The sequence below is a fragment of the Choloepus didactylus genome, chromosome 20 (genome assembly GCF_015220235.1).
Source record: "Choloepus didactylus isolate mChoDid1 chromosome 20, mChoDid1.pri, whole genome shotgun sequence".
NCBI classification, from domain to species: domain Eukaryota; kingdom Metazoa; phylum Chordata; class Mammalia; order Pilosa; family Megalonychidae; genus Choloepus; species Choloepus didactylus.
In genome coordinates, this window is record NC_051326.1 from 12,715,703 (window position 1) to 12,734,528 (window position 18,826).

Genomic DNA, 18,826 nt, shown 5'->3' on the forward strand with positions numbered 1-18,826 from the left:
GCTATAGTATGAGAATATGCTACTTCATTGTAGTTTCCTGATCTGAAAGAGTCATTGACACTTGTCTTTTTTTTTTTTTTTAAACACTGATAAACTTTGTGGAGCACAATCTAATGCTGGCTATCAGAATTTAAAATTCAGATACTTTTTGATCCAGTAATTCTACTTCCTGAGTATACAGATATTCTTTGCAGCATTGTTGGTAATGGCAAAATATTGGAAACGTGCCAGAATAATATAATATCCTGAAATTTTAAAAGACGTATAAGTCAATTCTATAAAGAAAGGTAAGAAGAGAGCTCTTAAATTAAGTAAAAAAATGTCTTGATGCAAAACTGTATATATTATGCTCCTTTGTGTTTAAAAAATTATATATACATATACTAGTATATGCAAAACATAACTCTGAATGCATAGTAAAAAAGAGGAAGGAAGCTGCAATTACTACTTGCCATAACGCTTTTGTACAATGTGCTTTGTCCCAGGTACATGTATTACCTAATCTAAAAACTGGCTTTTGAAAAATGCCCTGATAGTTTTATTTCATTTATTGAGTATCTACTTGTTTAAGGCAGAATGTTGGATGTTGCATTCAGAGAGAGTGCATCTAGCTTCAGGGAGCTTAAAGACAGTTGGAAAAATTTGAAGACATGTACCATGTAACCAGCTGCTGGTCAGAATTGTCACTTTTTCATTCTTCTGCTAATATTTTGTCTTTGCTTTTTCTTCTTTTAGATTTGCCAAAGTAAAACACAGAGGCTTGATTTTAGCATTGTTCTTCACAGGAACTTTGTACAGTCATTTTTGTAAAAACTTTGTTCTCTCCTTTGAGGAGCCTGATATTAGAAAAAAATATTTTGCTTGTGGTTGCTTGTCTGTTTGTTCATTGCTATTTATCTAGTGCCCAGAAGATTCTGGGCATATGGTAGGTGTTTGGTCAATATTTGTTGAGGGAATAAATTAAATGAATTGCTTAAAGTTACTGTACTAGGTTAATAGGTCCCTTAAAGTTTCCTTATAAAGAGGCTCATGTAAGTGTATTTGCATATATCAAATTAGAAATGTAAACATTTTATATAATATTACCCTTCCAGGATAATACAAAGTAGTATATAAAACACTGCCCGGAGTAGCATATATGTGTTATTAGGGAAGATCAGTAGAGAGCAAGACAGTGTGTAGTTCAATGATAAAATGTGAGGTACAGCTAGAAAATAAGGAAAAACATGTAATTGAATGCTAATTTGGAAGAGAAGTTTTCATGGTATGGAGAAAAGTTTGAAGAGGCTTAATGATCCTGGATTATAAGTTCTTCTGTCTTTGTCACTGCTGCTGCCTTCGTTAAGGCTTTCAGTACCTCTTGCCTAGACTGACCACTGGTTTTCATGCTTCTGGTCTTACCAGCTTTGATTGATTTTTCTCCACTACTTTCTAAAAGGCTGGCCTTGTTGCTGTTCTCTGTAAGTAAAATCCATTTGGGCTTTCCATTACTTACTGTATAAAATCCAAATTTATTAGTATAGTATAATAGTAGTTTTCAAATACTGTTCTTTGAACTCTACTGTAAATGAATAAATTGTATATACATTCATGCATATGTAAATAAAACCAAAACAGTTTTCACAAAATAATACATATTCATACTGTAAGTGGATAGTATTTGTTATTTATTATTCTGTTCTATATAGTTAATTAAAAATATGCTGGTCATGACCCATTAAATTTCTTTCATGATCCATTTAATGGATCCACAACCCATTGCTTGAGAAACAGTGGGATAAAGTTTTCCTTTGTGGTCTCACTCCTGCCCGTTTTTCCTATTTCATTTCTTTACTGAGACCTACTCTCCCCCATTTCCCATATCCTGAGCTACAGCTGAGTTACTATTTAGAGTACATTTTTTGAAAATAAATTTTGAAATGTATTGAGCTATGGATTACTTACAGTAAACACACCTTAAACAGTTCAAGTTTTGACAAAAGTATACACTACAATCAAGATATAGACTATCACCCTCAAAAATTCTCTTCTGCCCTTTTGCAGTCAGTCCCTCTCTCACTCTTAGACCAAGGTAACCTCTGTTCTGATTTGTGTCCCTATAGTGTTGTCTTTTCCATACTGTCATATAAAATGAAATCACATAGTAGATTGCAGTTTAGTTTCTTTCACTTAGCATAATGCTTTTGAAATTTATTCATGTTGTTTTATGTATCAGTAGTTTCCTTTTTATTACTGATTAGTATTCATTTACCACAATTTGTTTAGCCATTCATTAGTTTTATGGATATTTAGGTTGTTTACACTTTTTGGTGATTATAAATAAAACTGCTATAAACACTCATATACAGGGTATTGTATGGGATTTTGTTTTTGTTTTTATTCCTTACCTAGGAATGAGAATGCTGGGTCATATGGTAAGTGTATGCTTAACGTCACAAGAAACTGCCCGAGTGTCTGTACCACTTTGTATTCTCACCAGCAACGTATGAGTGTTCCAGTACTGTCAACTAAAATTTTTTTTTAAGTTTTTCTAATAGGTGTGTAGTGGTATTACATTGTGGTTTTAGTTTGCATCCCCTAATGACAGATAATGTTGCATATCTTTTGATATACATATTTGCTATTTATATCTATTCTTTTTTGAAGTGTCCAAGTTTTGTCCTTTATTTTTATTGCATTGTTTATTTTCTTATTTTATTAAAGAGTTCTTTATATTCTGGAAGCAAGTCTTTTATCAGATATTTGTTTCTCCAAATTTGTGGCTTGTTTTTACATTTTCACAACGCTGTCTTTTAAGACCAGGAGTTTTACGTTTTGACGTAGTATAGTTTATGAAGTTTTTTCTTTTAAGGTTTGTGCAAAAAAGTGCCATATCTAAAAATTCTGTCTAACCTAAGGATTGGCAAACTATGGCCCTTAAGCCAAATCCAGTTTACCACTTGTTTTTCTTTTTTTTTTTAATTCAGTTTTATTGAGATATATTCACATACCATACAGTCATCCATGGTGTACAATCAGCTGTCCACAGTACCATCATATAGTTGTGCCTTCATCACCCCAATCCATTTTTGAACATTTTTCTTTACACCAGAAAGAATAAAAATAAGAATAAAAAGTAAAAGTAGAAAAGAACACCCAAATCATCCTCCGCCCCCATCCCACCCCAATCTTCATTTAGTCCCTGTCCCCATTTTTCTACTCATCCATTCATACACTGGATAAAGGGAGTACGATGCACAAGGTTTTCACCCTCACACTGTCACCCCTTGTAAGCTACATAGTTGTGCAATTGTCTGCAAGAATCAAGGCCACTGGGTTGGAGTTTGATAGTTTCAAGTATTTACTTCTAGCTATTCCAATGCATTAAAACCTAAAAAGAGTTATCTATATAGTTCATAAGAATGTCCACCAGAGTGACCTCTTGACTCCATTTGGAATCTCTCAGCCACTGAAACTTAATTTTGTTTCATTCTGCTTCCCCCTTTTGGTCAAGACGATGTTCTCAGTCCCACGATGATGGGTCCAGGTTCATCCCCGGGAGTCACATCCTGTGTTGCCAGGGAGATTTACACCCTGGGAGTCAGGTCCCACATAGGGGGGAGGGCAGTGAGTTCACCTGCTGAGTTGGCCTAGCTAGAGAGAGAGGGCCACATCTGAGCAACAAAGAGGCACTCGGGGAGACTGTTAGGCACAATTATATGCAAATTTAGCCTCTTTGCAGCAACAGCTTCACAAGGCCTACCAAACCATCAGTCCTCAGTGTTTATGAGAACGTCAGCAACAACCCAACTGAGGAAGCCCAACACTTTCCTGCAGCTCCTCAGGGGGCCCTGCATATATATTTTTATTCTGTGCCTGAATTTCTTTGGGATGTGTTGCTATTTTCACACTAACCTGTGCAAAACTACCAGATCTATTCAAAGTTCCGTGTAATCACGATGTTTGAACCAGCTGACTATACAAATTAAATTGTTCAGTGTACTACAGAAAATATAGATCTGCTCCAGATAACCATCTCTTCCCTTGGTCTCACATGGAAGTTGAAGTTTTAAAACACAGTCCATATCATCCTTTACCCTTTGGCCCGATTTGCCATAGTCCTAACCAGATCTGCTTCATTCATATCTGTAACTGAATTCTAGACACTTCTTCAGCTTTTTAAACAGTTGCTGTATGCACTAATACTGATGTTTATATCTGCCAAGCTCTAGCTCTGAGCCTCAGGCATCACACAGATACCCAAAGTTACAGCATCTCAGAATTTGGAGATAGCCAATACAATTCAGGAACAAATGTGACTTCTGTAACAGTTTACAATCTAGGGACCATTACAATGAGTGTTCCCCTGATAAGCTGTGCTCTAAGATTCAATTCTGTGTTTACACATTGTAGTTAGTCCATATTGGTGAGGCATTATAGTATTTGCCTTTGTTTCTGGCCTATACTTCACTTGAAATGGTGTCTGGAGGATCCATTGACCTCGTGTGTCTCACAGCTTCACTCCTTTTTGCAGTTGCTCAATATTCCATTGTATGCATATACCACAGTTCACCATTCTGTTCCTCAGTTGCTGTACACTTAGGCCACCTCCAACTGTTGCAAATCATGAATACTGCCTCCGTAAACACCAGTGTACAATTGTCCACCCATGTCCCTGCTCTCAGATCTTCCAAGCATATACCCCATAAAGAGGTTGCAGGACCATATGGCCCCCACATACTTAGGTTCTTGCTTGCCACTTGTTTTTGTAAATAAAGTTTTATTGGAATCCAAACATACCCATTTGTTTACCTGTTGTTTATGGCTGCTTCCATGCTTCAGTGGCAGAGATGAGTTGTTGCAACAGAGATTGCAAGATTCACAAAGCCTAAAATATTTATCATTGACCCTTTACAGAAAAAGTTTGACAATCCCAGGCTCAACCAGGGTCCCTCAAATTTTCTCCTATGCTTTCTTCTGGAAGCTTTATATAACATTTTTATACTTAGGCATATAAACTATTTTTTTTTGAACAATTCTCATGACCCAAAACACCTTGTAGCTCTTGTCAGCCCTTAATTAGTTGTCACTAATATTTGTGTGGTATCAGCAAGGTATTTCTATTAATTATGGTCCCTAGTATGCAATAGGTAGATTTTTCCCATTTACCCTTCTGTTTTCAACTCTCTGTGCTAGTGCCATACCTTAGAAGTATATCATGCAAGCACCTATCTATATTTGTGATGCTGATCTGTGGGAAATATGAGTTTAAACAACCCCTTTCAATTCTATTCGCCTTCAGTACAGCTCTGATACTTATAATCCCATTAACAATCATCATCCCTATCCATTCCCATACCTTTGAATTCACTATCATTAACATATCTGAACATACGAAATTATCATTACCCCTCACTAGCTTCTATCTCTATGTCCCCAATATTCTACTCTATAAGACATTGATTTTATATGGTTCAGAGAGTTCATAGAAGTGGTTATATACAACATCTCTCCTTTTGTGTCTGACTTATTTAACTCAGCATTATATTTTCAGGATCATCTACATTGCCATTTGTTTTCAGGACCTTGTTCCTTCTTACTGCTGCATAGTATTCCATCGTATGTATATACCACATTTTGTTTATCCACTTATCTGTTGAAGGACACTTGGATTGTTTCCATCTCTTGGCAATTGTGAACAGTGCTGCTATGAACATTTGTGTACAAATGTCTGTGTCACTGCTTTCAAATCTTCGTCTATGCCAAAAAGTGGAATTGCTGGATCTTAGGGTAGTGCAATATGTAGTTTTCTGAGAAACTGCCGAACTGTCTTCCACAATGGCTGTACCGTTATACATTCCCACCAGCAATGAATGAGAGTTCCAATTTCTCCACATCCTCTCCAACATTTGTTTCCTGTTTCTTTAATGGTAGCCATTCTCATTGGTGTGAGATGGTAGCTAATTGTGGTTTTGATTTGCATTTCCCTAATAGCTAGTGAAGATGAATATTTTTCATGTGTTTTTTAGCCATATGTATTTCCTCTTAAGAAAAATAACCTTTTCATGTCTTTTGTCCACTTTATAATTGGGCTGTTTACTATTTTTGAGTTGTAGGATTTTTTTAATATGCAGGATATCAGTCTCTTATGAGATATGTGGTTTCCAAATATTTTCTCTCATTGAGATGGCTGCCTCTTCATCTTTTGGCAGAATTTTTTGAGGCACAGAAGCTTTTGATTTTGAGAAGTTTCCGTTTACCTATTTTTTCTTTTGTTGCTTGTGCTTTGGAATAAGGTGTAAGGTCACCTCCTGTTACTAGGTCCTGAAGATGGTTCCCTATATTATCTTCTAAGAGTTTTATTGTGCTGTCTCTTATATTGAGGTCTTGGATCCACTCTGAGTTAATTTTGGTATAGTGTCTGTGGTAGAGGTCCTCTTGTTCTTTTGGTTATGGCTATCCAGTTCTTCAGCCCCATTTGTTGAAGAGACTGTTCTCTCCCAGTTCTGTGGATTTGGGGGCCTTACCAAAAAAATCATTCGACCATGTATCTTGGGGTCTATTTCGGAACTCTCAATTTGATTCCGTTGATCAATATGTCTGTCTTAATGCCAATACCATGCTGTTTTGACCACTGTAGCTTTATAGTAGGCTTCAAAGTCTGGAAGTTTAAGTCCTCCCACTTCATTCTCTTTTTTAGGATGTTTTTGGCAATTTGAGGCCCCTTTCCCTTCCAAGTAAATTTGATAACTTTTCCAAGTCTGCAAATTGTTGGAATTTTGATTGGAATTGTATTGAATCTGTAGATCAGTTTGGGTGGAACTGACATCTTAATGTTTATAGACTTCCTATCCATGAGCACGGAATATTTTTAGGTCCTTTTTAAATTTCTTTTAGTAATTTTGTAATTTTCTGTGTAGAGGTCTTTTTCCTAGGTTCTTGAATATTTTGCTATTTTGCTATTGTGAATGGAATTTTTTTTTTTTTTACTGCCTCTTCAGTAAGGTCATTACAGGTTAGTATAGCAACATTACTGACTTATGTGCATTAATCTTATATCCCACCTCTCTGCTAGAATTTTTTTATTAGTTCAAGTAGCTTTGTTGTCGAATTCTCAGAATTTTACAAATATAAGATCTTATCTTCGGCAAATAATGACAGTTTTACTTCTTCCTTTCCAATTTGGATACCTTTTATGTCTTTAATTGGAGAATTGCTGTGGCTAGAACTTCTAGCACAATGCTGAATAATAGAGTTAACAGCGGTCATCCTTGTCTCCTTCTGATCTTAGGGGGAAGGCTTTCAGCCTCTCACTGTGAGTACTATGCTGGCTGTGGGGTTTTCATATATACCCTTTATCATGTTGAGGAAGGTTCCCTCGATTCCTACCTTTTGAAGTGTTTTTATCAAAACGGGATGTTGAGTTTTGTCAAATACTTTTTCAGTGTCTATCAAGACTATTTTGAGTTAACTTTTGTATAATGTCTGAGGTATGGATTGAGGTTCATTTTTTGGACATATGAATTACCAATTGTTTCGGTATATTTGTTGCACAGACAGTTCTTTTTCCATTGAATTTCCCTGGCACCTTTGTTGAAAATTAATAGACTGTAAATGTGTGGATCTATTTACTGTCTTTTTATTATGTTCCATTGATTTTTTTAAAACAATTTTTTAAATTAGAGAATTGTAGATTTACAGAAAAGTCATGCAAAAAATACAGAGTCCCCATATCCTCCTCCCCCCTACAGTTTTTCCTATTATTAACACTTTGCATTAGTTTGATGCTTTTGTTACAATTGATAAAATAATATTGTTATAATTGTATTATTAACTGTAGTTCATAGTTTACCTTAGGATTCATTGTGCTGTATGTCCTAAGGGTTGTTTTTTTTTTTTATTTTTATTCTAGTAACATGTATACAACCTAAAATTTTCCCTTTTAACCACATTCAAATATATAATTCAGTAGTGTTAATTATATTCACAATGTTGTGCCACCATCACTGCCATCCATTACTAAAATTCCTCATCATCACAAACAGAAAATCTATACCAATTAAGCATTAACCTCCCCACTTCCTACCCCAGCCCTGGCCCCTGATGACCTGCATTGTGTTTTCTGACTCTTATGAATATGATTCTTCTAATTATTTCATATTAGTGAGTTTTTATCCTTAGGCCAGAACTACACTGTCTTGATTACTATGGCTTTATTGAAAGTCTTGAAATCAAGTAGTGTACATCTTCCAGATTTGTTCTTTTTCAGAATAGTTTTGGCAGTCTAGGTTCTTTGCGTTTCCATATGAATTTTAGAAACAGTTTGCCAGTTTTACCAAAAGTCTGCTAGGATTTTAATTGGGGTTCCATTAAAACTACAGATTAATTTGGGGATAATTGACATCTTTACAATATTGATTGTTCTGCTCTATGAAAACCTCCATTTATTGAGGTCTTTGATTTCTTGCTCAGTCCTTTGTGTTTTTGAGCACATAAATCTTGCACTCATTTTGTTATATTTATTTCTAAGTATCTCTCTTTTTTTGATGCTAATGTAAATGCTACTGTTTTTTTTAATTTATTTCTAGTTATTCATCATTACCATATAGAAATAAAATTGAATTTTGTAGGCTGACCTTGTATCCCATATCTTTCTAAATGCACTTATTGGCTTTACTTACCTTTTTTAGTAGTAGATTCTTTGGGATTTTCTGTATAGATAATCATGTTATTTGCAAATAAGACTTTTTTTTTTTCAATCTCTGTGTTTTGATGTATTTTTCTTGCATTATTGTACTAGTAATACAGTAAAATGTCAAATAGGAGTGGTGAGAGCAGACATTCTTGCTTTGTTCCTGATCTTAGAGGGAAAAAATTCAGGCTTTCATGGTTATGTATGAAGTTAGCAGTAGATTTTTATAGATCCTGTCATTCAGGTTGAGGGAGTTCCCTACTATTCCTAGTTTTCAGCGAGTTTGGAATCATGAATGCCTGTTGATTTTTTTCAAATGCTTTTTTTTGCATCTATTAAGAAGGTCTTTTTTTTTCTTTTCTTTTCTTTTAGTCTGTTGATACGGTACAATATATAGATGAATCTTTTCATATGTTGCATCAACATTGCATTATTGGAATAATTGCTTTTGGGTATGATGTATGTTCTTTTTTATATATTGCCGGATTTATTTTCTAACATTGAAGATATTTTGTGTCTATGTTTGTGAAAGGATATTGTCTGTACTTTACTTTTCTTTCTTTTCTTTGATTTTTTGGTCTAATAGTTGGGTTGAGTTAATGTTGGCCTCATAGAATAAGTCAGGTAGTATTTTTTCCTCACTTTTTTTTTTTTTTAAGTTCAGTTTTATTGAAATATATTCACATACTATACAGTCATCCATGGTATACAATCAGCTGTTCACAGTACGATCATATAGTTATGCGTTCATCACCACAATCTATTTCTGAACATTTTCCTTACATCAGAAAGAAGCAGAATAAGAATAAAAAATGAAAGTGAAAAAAGAACACCCAAATCATCTCCCCCATCCCACCCTATTTGTCATTTAGTTTTTATCCCCATTTTTCTACTCATCCATCCATACACTAGATAAAGGGAGTGTGATCCACAAGGTTTTCACAGTCACACTGTCACCCCTTGTAATCTACATTATTATATAATCATCTTCAGGAGTCCAGACTGCTGGGTTGGAGTTTGGTAGTTTCAGGTATTTACTTCTAGCTATTCTAATACATCAAAACCTAAGAGGTGCTATCCATATAGTGCATAAGAATGTCCACCAGAGTGACCTCTCGACTCCACCTGAAATCTCTAAGTCACTGAAACTGTTTCTTCTCATCTTGCATCCCCTTTTTGGTCAAGAAGATATTCTCAATCCCACGATGCCGGGTCCATCATCCCCGGGGGCCTGCGTTGCAGGGAGATTTACACCCCTGGAAGTTGGATCCCACGTAGTGGGGAGGGCAGTGAGTTCACCTGCCGAGATGGCTCAGTTAGAGAGAGAGAAGGCCACATCTGAGCAACAAAGAGGTACTCGGGGAGACTCTTAGGCACAATTATATGCAAGTTTAGCCTCTGCTTTGCAGTAACGAGCTTCATAAGGGCAAGTCCCACAATCAAGGGCTCAGCACATCAAACCGCCAGTCCGAATGTTTGTCCTCACTTATTTTTGAAAGAATTTGTGTAATATTGGTATGATTTGGCCTTAAATGTTTGGTAGAATTCACCAGTGAAGATATTTGTCATGGAAATTTGGATTGAAGTTCGTGGAACATGGAATTATGAATGAAATTTCCTTAATGTATCAGTAGCTTTTCATGTCTTCTACTCTTTTTGAGTGAACTTGATAGTTTGTATCCTTTAAGGAACTGGTCTATTTTATCTAAGTTGTGGAATTTATAGTGAAAAAAAAATTTTTTTAACAATGTGAAATTTAGGATCTCACAGTTTTACTGAGTGATTCATGAATCAGGCAGCAACCCACCCAGGAAATAGAGGAGCTCCTCAGAGTGGTAGAAGGGGCAGGGTTTATGTGATAGGTTTTCATCACCAACAAGGAAGTTAGTGGTATAAGTGACTCTGTTGGCTGCTTCAAGATAGTTATCCTTAGTCGGCCAACACCAAACCAGCGGGGCTGGGGCATGCAAGCTAACCTGGAGCTGGTGGCCTCTGATTGGTTGGCCTTAGGTTTCGATTTCTGGGGAAGTCTAGCCTACAAGAAACAGGAACCAAGTAAAATTTTAGTTTGCTGACATGGGGCTTAGCATGAGCCACATTTTGGGCCCGTGTACGTTATTTAACAATTAACAATAACCATAAAGTTCATAATATTTCCTTATTACCCTTTTAATATCTATAAGGTATCTAGTGATACCCCCTTTTCATTCCTGATGTAAGTGGTTTGTGGTTGGTTGTCTTTTTTCCTTGATCAGTCTGGCTGGAAGTTTATTCAGTTTTAATGAACTTTTCGAAGAACTAGGTTTTGGTTTGATATGTTATCTGTATTGTTTTCTGTTTTCAATTTCATGTCTTCTTTCTAATTGTTTTCTGTTTAATTTACGCTTCAGTTTCTACTTTCTTAAGGTGGAGGTTTAGGTTATTGATTTGAGATCTTTCTTGTTTTCTAATATAAACATTTAATGTTATTGTTTCACCCAAAGCCCTGCTTTAGTTGCTTCCCATGAGTTTTGGTATGTTCTGTTTCAGTACTGATTCAATTCAATTTTTTCCCCCAATTCCTCTTACTCTGTGACCCAGGAGGTATTTAGAAGTGTGTTCTTTTATTTCCAACTCTTTGGTAATTTTTTTTTTTATCTATTGTTGAGATATTGATTCTAATTTAATTGTTTTGATGAGAAAAAATACATTGTTTGATTATTATTCTTTTAAATATCCTGAAGTTTGTTTTACGGCCCAGAATGTGGTCTATCTTGATGTATGTTCCATATGCTTTTGAAAAAAAAAAATGTCGCGCTCATTGTTTAGAATGTTTTGTAAAAGTCCAATTAGTCAAGTCAGTTGATAGTGTTTTCAGGTCTTCTATAGTTTAGTGATTTTCTATCCTTGTTCTGTTGATTCATGACCAAGGAGTATTGATGTCTACAACTATAATTGTGGATTTGTCTATTTTTCCATACTGTTCTATTAATTTAGTTTATTTTGAAGCTCTTTTGTTAAGTGAAAATACATTTAGGATTACTATGTCTTTTTAATGAATTGCTTTTTATCATTACGTGATGTTCCTCTTTATCCCTGATAATATTACTTGTTCTGAGGTCTGCTTTGTCTAGTATTAATATAGCCATTCTATGTTTTCTTTCTTTTACATCCTTTGTTTTTAAAATAAGTAAATCTGTGTTTGTATTTAAAGTGGATGTCTTGTGGAGAGTGTATAATTGGATCTTGCTTTTTTTATCTGCTCTGATAATCTCTGCTTGCTAATTGGGTCATTTAGATTATTTCTGTTTAATATAATCATTGGTAAGTTTGGGTTTAAATCCACCATCATATCTTGCTAGTTGCTTTCTATTTTGTATCTGTTTTTGTTGTTTATTTTTCCCCCTTTCCAGCTTATGTTGAATAAATTATCTTTCATGATTCACTTTTATCTCCAATCTTTGCTTATTAGTTATATGTCTACCTTTTTTTTTAAATTTTTTTTTTATTTTTAATAATTGCCCTAGATCAAGTTTCTCAACCCTAGCACTATGGATCTTTTGGGACAGATAATTTTTTGGTTGCAATTGGGGGTGGGGGTTATCCCCTGGATTGTGTTTTGTAGTATTTTTAGCAGCTTCTCTGGCCTCTATCCCCCAAGTAATAAATTGCCCCCCCCCCCACCATGGTAGAAACCAAAATGTCTCCAGACTTTTTGTCCACTTCCCTGGGTGGACAAAATCTTCCTTGTTTGAGAACCTCTGCTCTAGGTTTAGAAGATATATCTTTAATCACATTCTTCCTTTTAAATTATGTTATACCATTCATGTGTCATATAATAACCTACCTCCCATCTTTATGCTGTGTTGTCATGCATTTTACTTCTGTATTCATTATGAACTTCCAGGACATTTTTCTTTTCTTTAGGTGGTGAATTATCTTCTACGGTGTATAAAAATGAGAAAAACTTATGTTTTGTATTTACCTTCTCTTTTACCATTTCTGATGCTCTTAATTTCTTTTCTTTTCTTTTTTTTTTTTTTACAGTATTGTGGTAATATGTATCCAACAGAAAATTTCCCATTTTAACCACTTATATCTGTACAATTCAATGTTCACAATACTGTGCAGTCATCACCATTACCAAAAGTTTTTCATCACCCCGAAGAGAAACTCTGTACCTATTAAGCATTAACTTCCCATTCCTATTGTTAGCCCTGGTAACCTATAAATCTACTTTCTGTCGGTATTAATTTGCACATTCTAGTAATTGCATGTGAGATCATACAGTACTTGTCCTTTTGTGTCTGCTTATTTCACTCAACCTGCTATCTTCAAGATTCATCCATGTTATAGCATGTAATAGAACTTCTTTCCTTTTTATGGCTGAATAATATTCCGTTGTATTTATATACCACTTTGTTTATCCATTCATCTGTTGATGGACATTTGACTACCTTTTAATTATTGTGAATAATGCTGCTATGAACATTGGTGTACGAATATCTGTTTGAGTCCCTCTTTTCAATTCTTTTGAAAATTGAATTACCAGGTCTTATGGTAATTCTATCTCGTTTCATTTCTTTTTGTAGATCCAAATTTTCACGTTATACTCCTGCCTGAAGAACTTCCTTTAATATTCTTTTGTCTGCAGGCATTTTCTTAGGTTTTATTTTTCAGAGAAGCCTTTATTTTTGCTTTCACTTTTGAAAAATAATTTTGCTGGTTATGGAATTCTATATACATATTTTTCAGTACCTTAAAAGTTTATACACTGTATTCTCTTCTGGCTTGTATAATTAACTGATGAGAAGTTTTCGGTAATTTTAATCTTTGTTGTTTGTGTGATTTTTCTTTTTTCTAAGTCTGCCTTTGAGATTTTTATCTTATTTTTTTATCTTGTTTGTATACAGGTGTGCATGTGTGTGTGTTGGTATTTATCATGCTTGGGATTCTGTGGAATTTTTTGAGCTCTGGTTTATTATCTTGGATTCATTTTGAAAAATCTTGGCTAGTATCTGTTCACATATTTTCTGTATCTATTATTTTTGTTTTCTTCTTCTGGGACTGCAGTTATATGGATGTTAGGCCTTTTTTTATGGTCCCATAGCTCTGAGATGCCTGATGTGTATTTCCCCACCTCCTCCATTTTACCTTTAGTTTATTTTTGGATTATTTCTATTGAATTGTTTTCAAGTTCACTGATTCTTGCCTCAGTTGTGTCAGTCTGCTGTTGATCCCATTGAAGGAATTCTTCATCTCTTATACCATGTTTTGTTTTTAACTTCCCTGTTTTTCTCTTTTTAAAATTTTACATTTTTCTGCTAAAATTCTCCACTTGTTCATGCATGTTGTCCATCTTTTCTAATAGATCTTTTAACGTACTATTCATAGGTATTTTAAAATCCATGTAGACAGTTTCAACAGCTGAATCCTGATTCTGATTCTGTTTTCTTTGTTGCTTGACAAAGAGTTGTTTTTTCTTGCTTTCTGGATGTCTCACAATTTTTTTGTTTAATGTTCATTGTGTGCAGAAGCACAGGGGAGACTGAGGTTTTCCTCTTCTTCTCCCCTTTCTTGGGCTGTTGGTGCTGGGATTTCACTCACTAATGAGCGCTGAGCTGGGTGGGTTGCCATCCTTGCCTTCAGTGCACCATAGACTTCACTTTTTTTCAGCAGTTGGCTGCTGACCCTTGTGTTTAGAATGTGCTGTGTGGCACTAAAGGATTGTGTTCTTGTACCACCGTCATCTTTTAGCAGCCCTTGCATATCTGCCAACAGAAGGATTTCTTTTCATATTCTTGTTCTTCCTCTGGTAATAGACTGTGGCTGCTTGTTACTCGGTGCTAGGCTGGTGGTGGGGGCAGTGTGGAATTCTCTTGTTCCTGGGCATTGGTGGTGGGGCTTTCTCAGCATTCTTCATGTGGCAGCCAAACTCTGCCATGTATAGGTCAGGCTTGGGCAGGGGCATCCTGACTGTCCCTGGTGGGGGTAGATCTCTCCTTGGAATTGGTGCAGGAACCTCTGCCCACATTGTTTTCCTGCCGCCCATGCCCACAGTGGCAGAGTTTTTGCTTTCTCCCTTCTCCCGGCAACAGTGTATCTTTGCCTGTGTCCTGGGGTTGTGAGTGTTTTCTAACCCTTCCCCAGAGGGAGAGGCATTTTGCTTCTGTGCTCCCCTGAATCAGTGGATTTTTGCCTGGACTGTGGGGCAAGATGTTTTTCTGTCTTCTACTAGTGACTTGGGGCTTTTGCTCTGTGTTAGGAAACAGGCTGGGGAGCCAGACACATTTTCAGGCCTGTCCTAATCACCCCATAGACCTTTGCCCCAATGTGCAGGGCTCTCGGGGGTTCCCTGCCCCACCTCTAATCTCTCCTGTGAGCACCCAGTCAAGGCATGTGGAAAAGAGCTTGCAAGTGAGTGCAAACTCCGCTTGTGTCTGGGGTTTCCAACTAGTTCAAAGACCAAACTTGGCTTTTAAAAATTTTTTTTAAATTTTTGCTGATTTTGTCTTAATACTTGTATTTGGTGGTCACTTTTTCTATGGCTTGCCAAAGGTGAAACAGTTTGTGTATACTCCTTCTTGGAAGGCCTGTCACTCTTTGGACATGAGTTTATTTGGCTGCCTTATTGACCTGCACTCTCTCTTTGACCCAAGGGAAGCTTTGATTTTCTAGACCTGGCCTTTTCTCAGTAGGGTGGGAATGGCATTCTTTTGTGGCTTTCTACATTCAAAGCGAAAGTGGAACTACTTAAGATTGCTTGAGAAGGTGTACTTTAAATTTTTGTTTATGCTGGGTCCTCATTAATGTGCTCCCTTTCCTTCATCTGCCTCTTGAACAATTCATCATTCAGGATTGTATCCAAGGGACCACTTCCTTCCAGAAGCCTTTCCCGATTCCACCAAGCAGAATGGAACATTTCTTGACTGGAGTCTCTTGTAAAATTATATTTCATTTTTGCAGGGTGATGGAAACCCTTAGTGAGGTAGGCAGCTTGGATTTTGAGGCCTCTCACCCTGGGAACTGTTTTTCTACTTTCAGAGTTTGTGACTGTGATGGTTGGTAGATTTTAGATAGGGTCATAGTGTAAACTTGAGATAAAAGATAAAGTTATAAACTTTTATTTATTAATAGAATGAAAATTTGTGAAATTACACCGCATAAGTTCCTGTGGTATTTGGTTTGTACAGCTGCAGTTTTTGAATGAAGTTACTTTCAGAAATAAGGTTTAAATTTCATAGGACCTAATTTCTTTAAAATAGGGTATTGGTTATACAAACTAGGATATAATCACAAAACAAAATATTACGGAGTTTTAGGAAACAAAAAAGAAACTCTTCATATCCTAACATGGAAAAATCTCTAGGATATACCAAGTGAAAAAAAAGAAGGGGGCACAACAGTGAACATTTTGTGTAAGGAGGCAGGAGGAATGAAACGATATTTGCGTTTACATGTATTTGCATAAAGAGTCACTGGAAGGATATTCAGAAACTAATAGAAGGGGTGAGCTTTCGTAAGCAAGGGCAAAATGGACCTCTTATGGATGAGGTATGAATGATGCTTCTCAAATCTATGTTCCTTTTTACTTCAATTTTTTGTACCATGTGAATGTAGTATGTATGTACTCAAAAAATTAAATTAAAAATAATAAACATAACAGTTTTAAGAGATGTAAAAAGTATTTCAGAGCTGATAAAAAATATTGGCCTATGAAATAGAAATCATGTATGTAATATCTTAATTTTATACAAACCAGATTTTACTCAATATAATGATAAGGTCAATACAAAGTGTGGAAAATTACAAAGGGCAAGATTTTATTAATCTGGTTGCAGATGAAATCTATCAAAAGGGTGGCTTCCTAGAACAACAAGAAAGGTTTTGCTTATAGACCTAGTGAAAGTGTGGATGATCTCCGAAAACAGAAAGGAACACGTGTGTAGGCAACAACTACAACGGAAATACACAGTACTTCCAAGGGGATGGGCCACTGTTTCTTACTCAGAGTAACCAGGAATATCCTTGGAAACTGATAAAATGTATTTATTGTCAGGAACAATAAGGAGATGAGGATACCAATGAGTATTCTTATCACAAATTAAAACGTACAAGGAAACAATAATTACTGTATTTAAATAGATTATAGCCCAGAAATCAATATTATTGGCAAACAAATGAAATATTTAAGAAGAAACTTTGTAAGTCAAGAGATGGTAAGACTTACTTAACGTTGTTTAGGAAAACTTGTTGATAATTGGGAACACAGTTCAGTTTAAAGCCAACTCTCATTCTGTACATCATATGGAATGAAGTATTCAAAACATTAGTTGGGAAGAAAGTGAAAATCAGAGTATATATCTGCTGTCACTAAAGGGGGAATAAATTTCTTAGCAGAGAAATAATTAAAGAAACAGCACAGGCAATCATGGCCAAATCTGGCCACCTAAAAATAAAACTGTATTAAAGGCCAATGAGTTAGGGTCTGGAAATGTTACTGTGGAGAAGGTTAATTCCCACTGCCTTAGCGTTTGATCTAGAGGGTTCTTTTTGAGAGCCAGATTTAAGGCCAGCAGTTGAAAGGAATGTTTGGTAATGAGGTTGAAGATGTACAAGTGAATTGCTTTACTCTGTGAGAGGGCTTCCAGAGTCTTCCAGGGGTAAGCGCCACAGTTGTAATTAACTAGCACAAGATTCCTGAACAGACCTTGGTATAATGATTGTTTCTGGAGCCTGGAGTTAGCTTTGGAGTAGACTGGGATTAAACACTACCAGTAGTTTGGTAAAATCCGGTTTGTAATATCCCACTGCCAGTGATCCAGGAATGAATGGTAGCTATAACAGGGGGAGCTTCCTCATCATAGGGTTATCCTCTGCTGAGGATCCCATTTCCTCCTACTGTTCCTTTACCTAAAACTGAATACTGAAACCACTGCTACTGTGATGACATCGGTAGCTGTGATGAATGAGCCTGTGGTTCCCGGACCCCTTACTTACCCCCTCAGGGTACTGTAGTGCAATTCTGACATTAACTACCCAAGGTTAGTGCAGACTTTACATGTTAAAGGCACAGTCCACCAAGATTGTCCTTACTTCTGACACCAGAGCCATCCTTATTTCTGTTCACCTGGCTACAAATTTCAGGGGTTTCCATTAGCCTCTCAGTTTTGATAATTTACTAGAACAAATCACAGAACTCAGGAGAGCACTATACTTACAGTTTTATTATAGCAAAAAAAGGATACGAATAAGAAGGAGCCAAAAGAGAAGCACAGGGCGAGGTCTGGGAGGGTCTCAAATGTGACTCTTCCCAAGTCCTCTCCTCATGGAGTCAGGACATATCAGCTTCCTTGCACATGGATGATTACCAACCAGGGAAGCTCACCTAAGCTCCAGTGTCCAGAGTTTCTATTGGGATTTCACTGGGGAGGCATGACTGAATGAATCAATACCCACATGGTTGGACTTGATCTCCAGCCCCAGCCCCTCCTCTTCCTGGAGTCAGGCTGATATTACCTGGCTCAGAACCTCAACCCTCTAATCACAGGGTTGGTCTTTCTCACATGGGCAGCCCCCATCCACAGGTGTGGCCAGCCCCACCCTGAGTCATAACCTACTAGGTATAGGCCACCATGAATAACAAAGACACTCCTATCACTTAGTGCATTCCAGGCTTATTCTCAGGAGCTGGGACAAAGGCCAGATCTCTCTTTGGAGGCCAAATTCTTTACTAAACAGGTACTAATGCAAATCCCTATTTGTTGGGGACCTCCTTTGGGATCTGAACCTCTTCAAAGCCAGTAACTAATTACCTTTTGCCAACTCGATGTGTGTATCTGTTTTACCTATGGTTAATGAAGAAAAATTTAACACTCCTCTCTCCCCTTTTTAACTTATAGGAATGGGAATTGGCATTTCTTGAACTAAAACATCCAGAACTTTTCTATGCCTACAGGGAAACAATGATGTGTCATAATACCTAAAATTTGTAATGTTTTCAATGTACTAAATGTGTCTTCTTTCTCTTACCCTAGATATATTCATACTAATGGAAATGTAACTGGAACTGACTCCAGTGATAAAATCAAGGACCATCAGGCAAGATCATGCAGTAGGAATCTTTGCTTCCAAATGAAGGCACCAACATTTAGAATTTCTACTTATTCTAAGGTA

The 18,826-nt window shown here is 36.3% G+C and overlaps 1 protein-coding gene across 2 annotated transcripts in view; it reads left to right on the forward strand.

The window, feature by feature from the left end:
- Window positions 1-18,826, forward strand: part of NCOA1 (nuclear receptor coactivator 1) — a 296,364-nt gene that overhangs the window by 58,672 nt on the left and 218,866 nt on the right. For both annotated transcript variants that reach the window (XM_037813217.1, XM_037813216.1), the window contains exon 2: window positions 18,688-18,823. The gene's annotated coding sequence lies outside the window, so the exon portion shown is untranslated. The remainder of the gene's footprint in view (window positions 1-18,687; window positions 18,824-18,826) is intronic.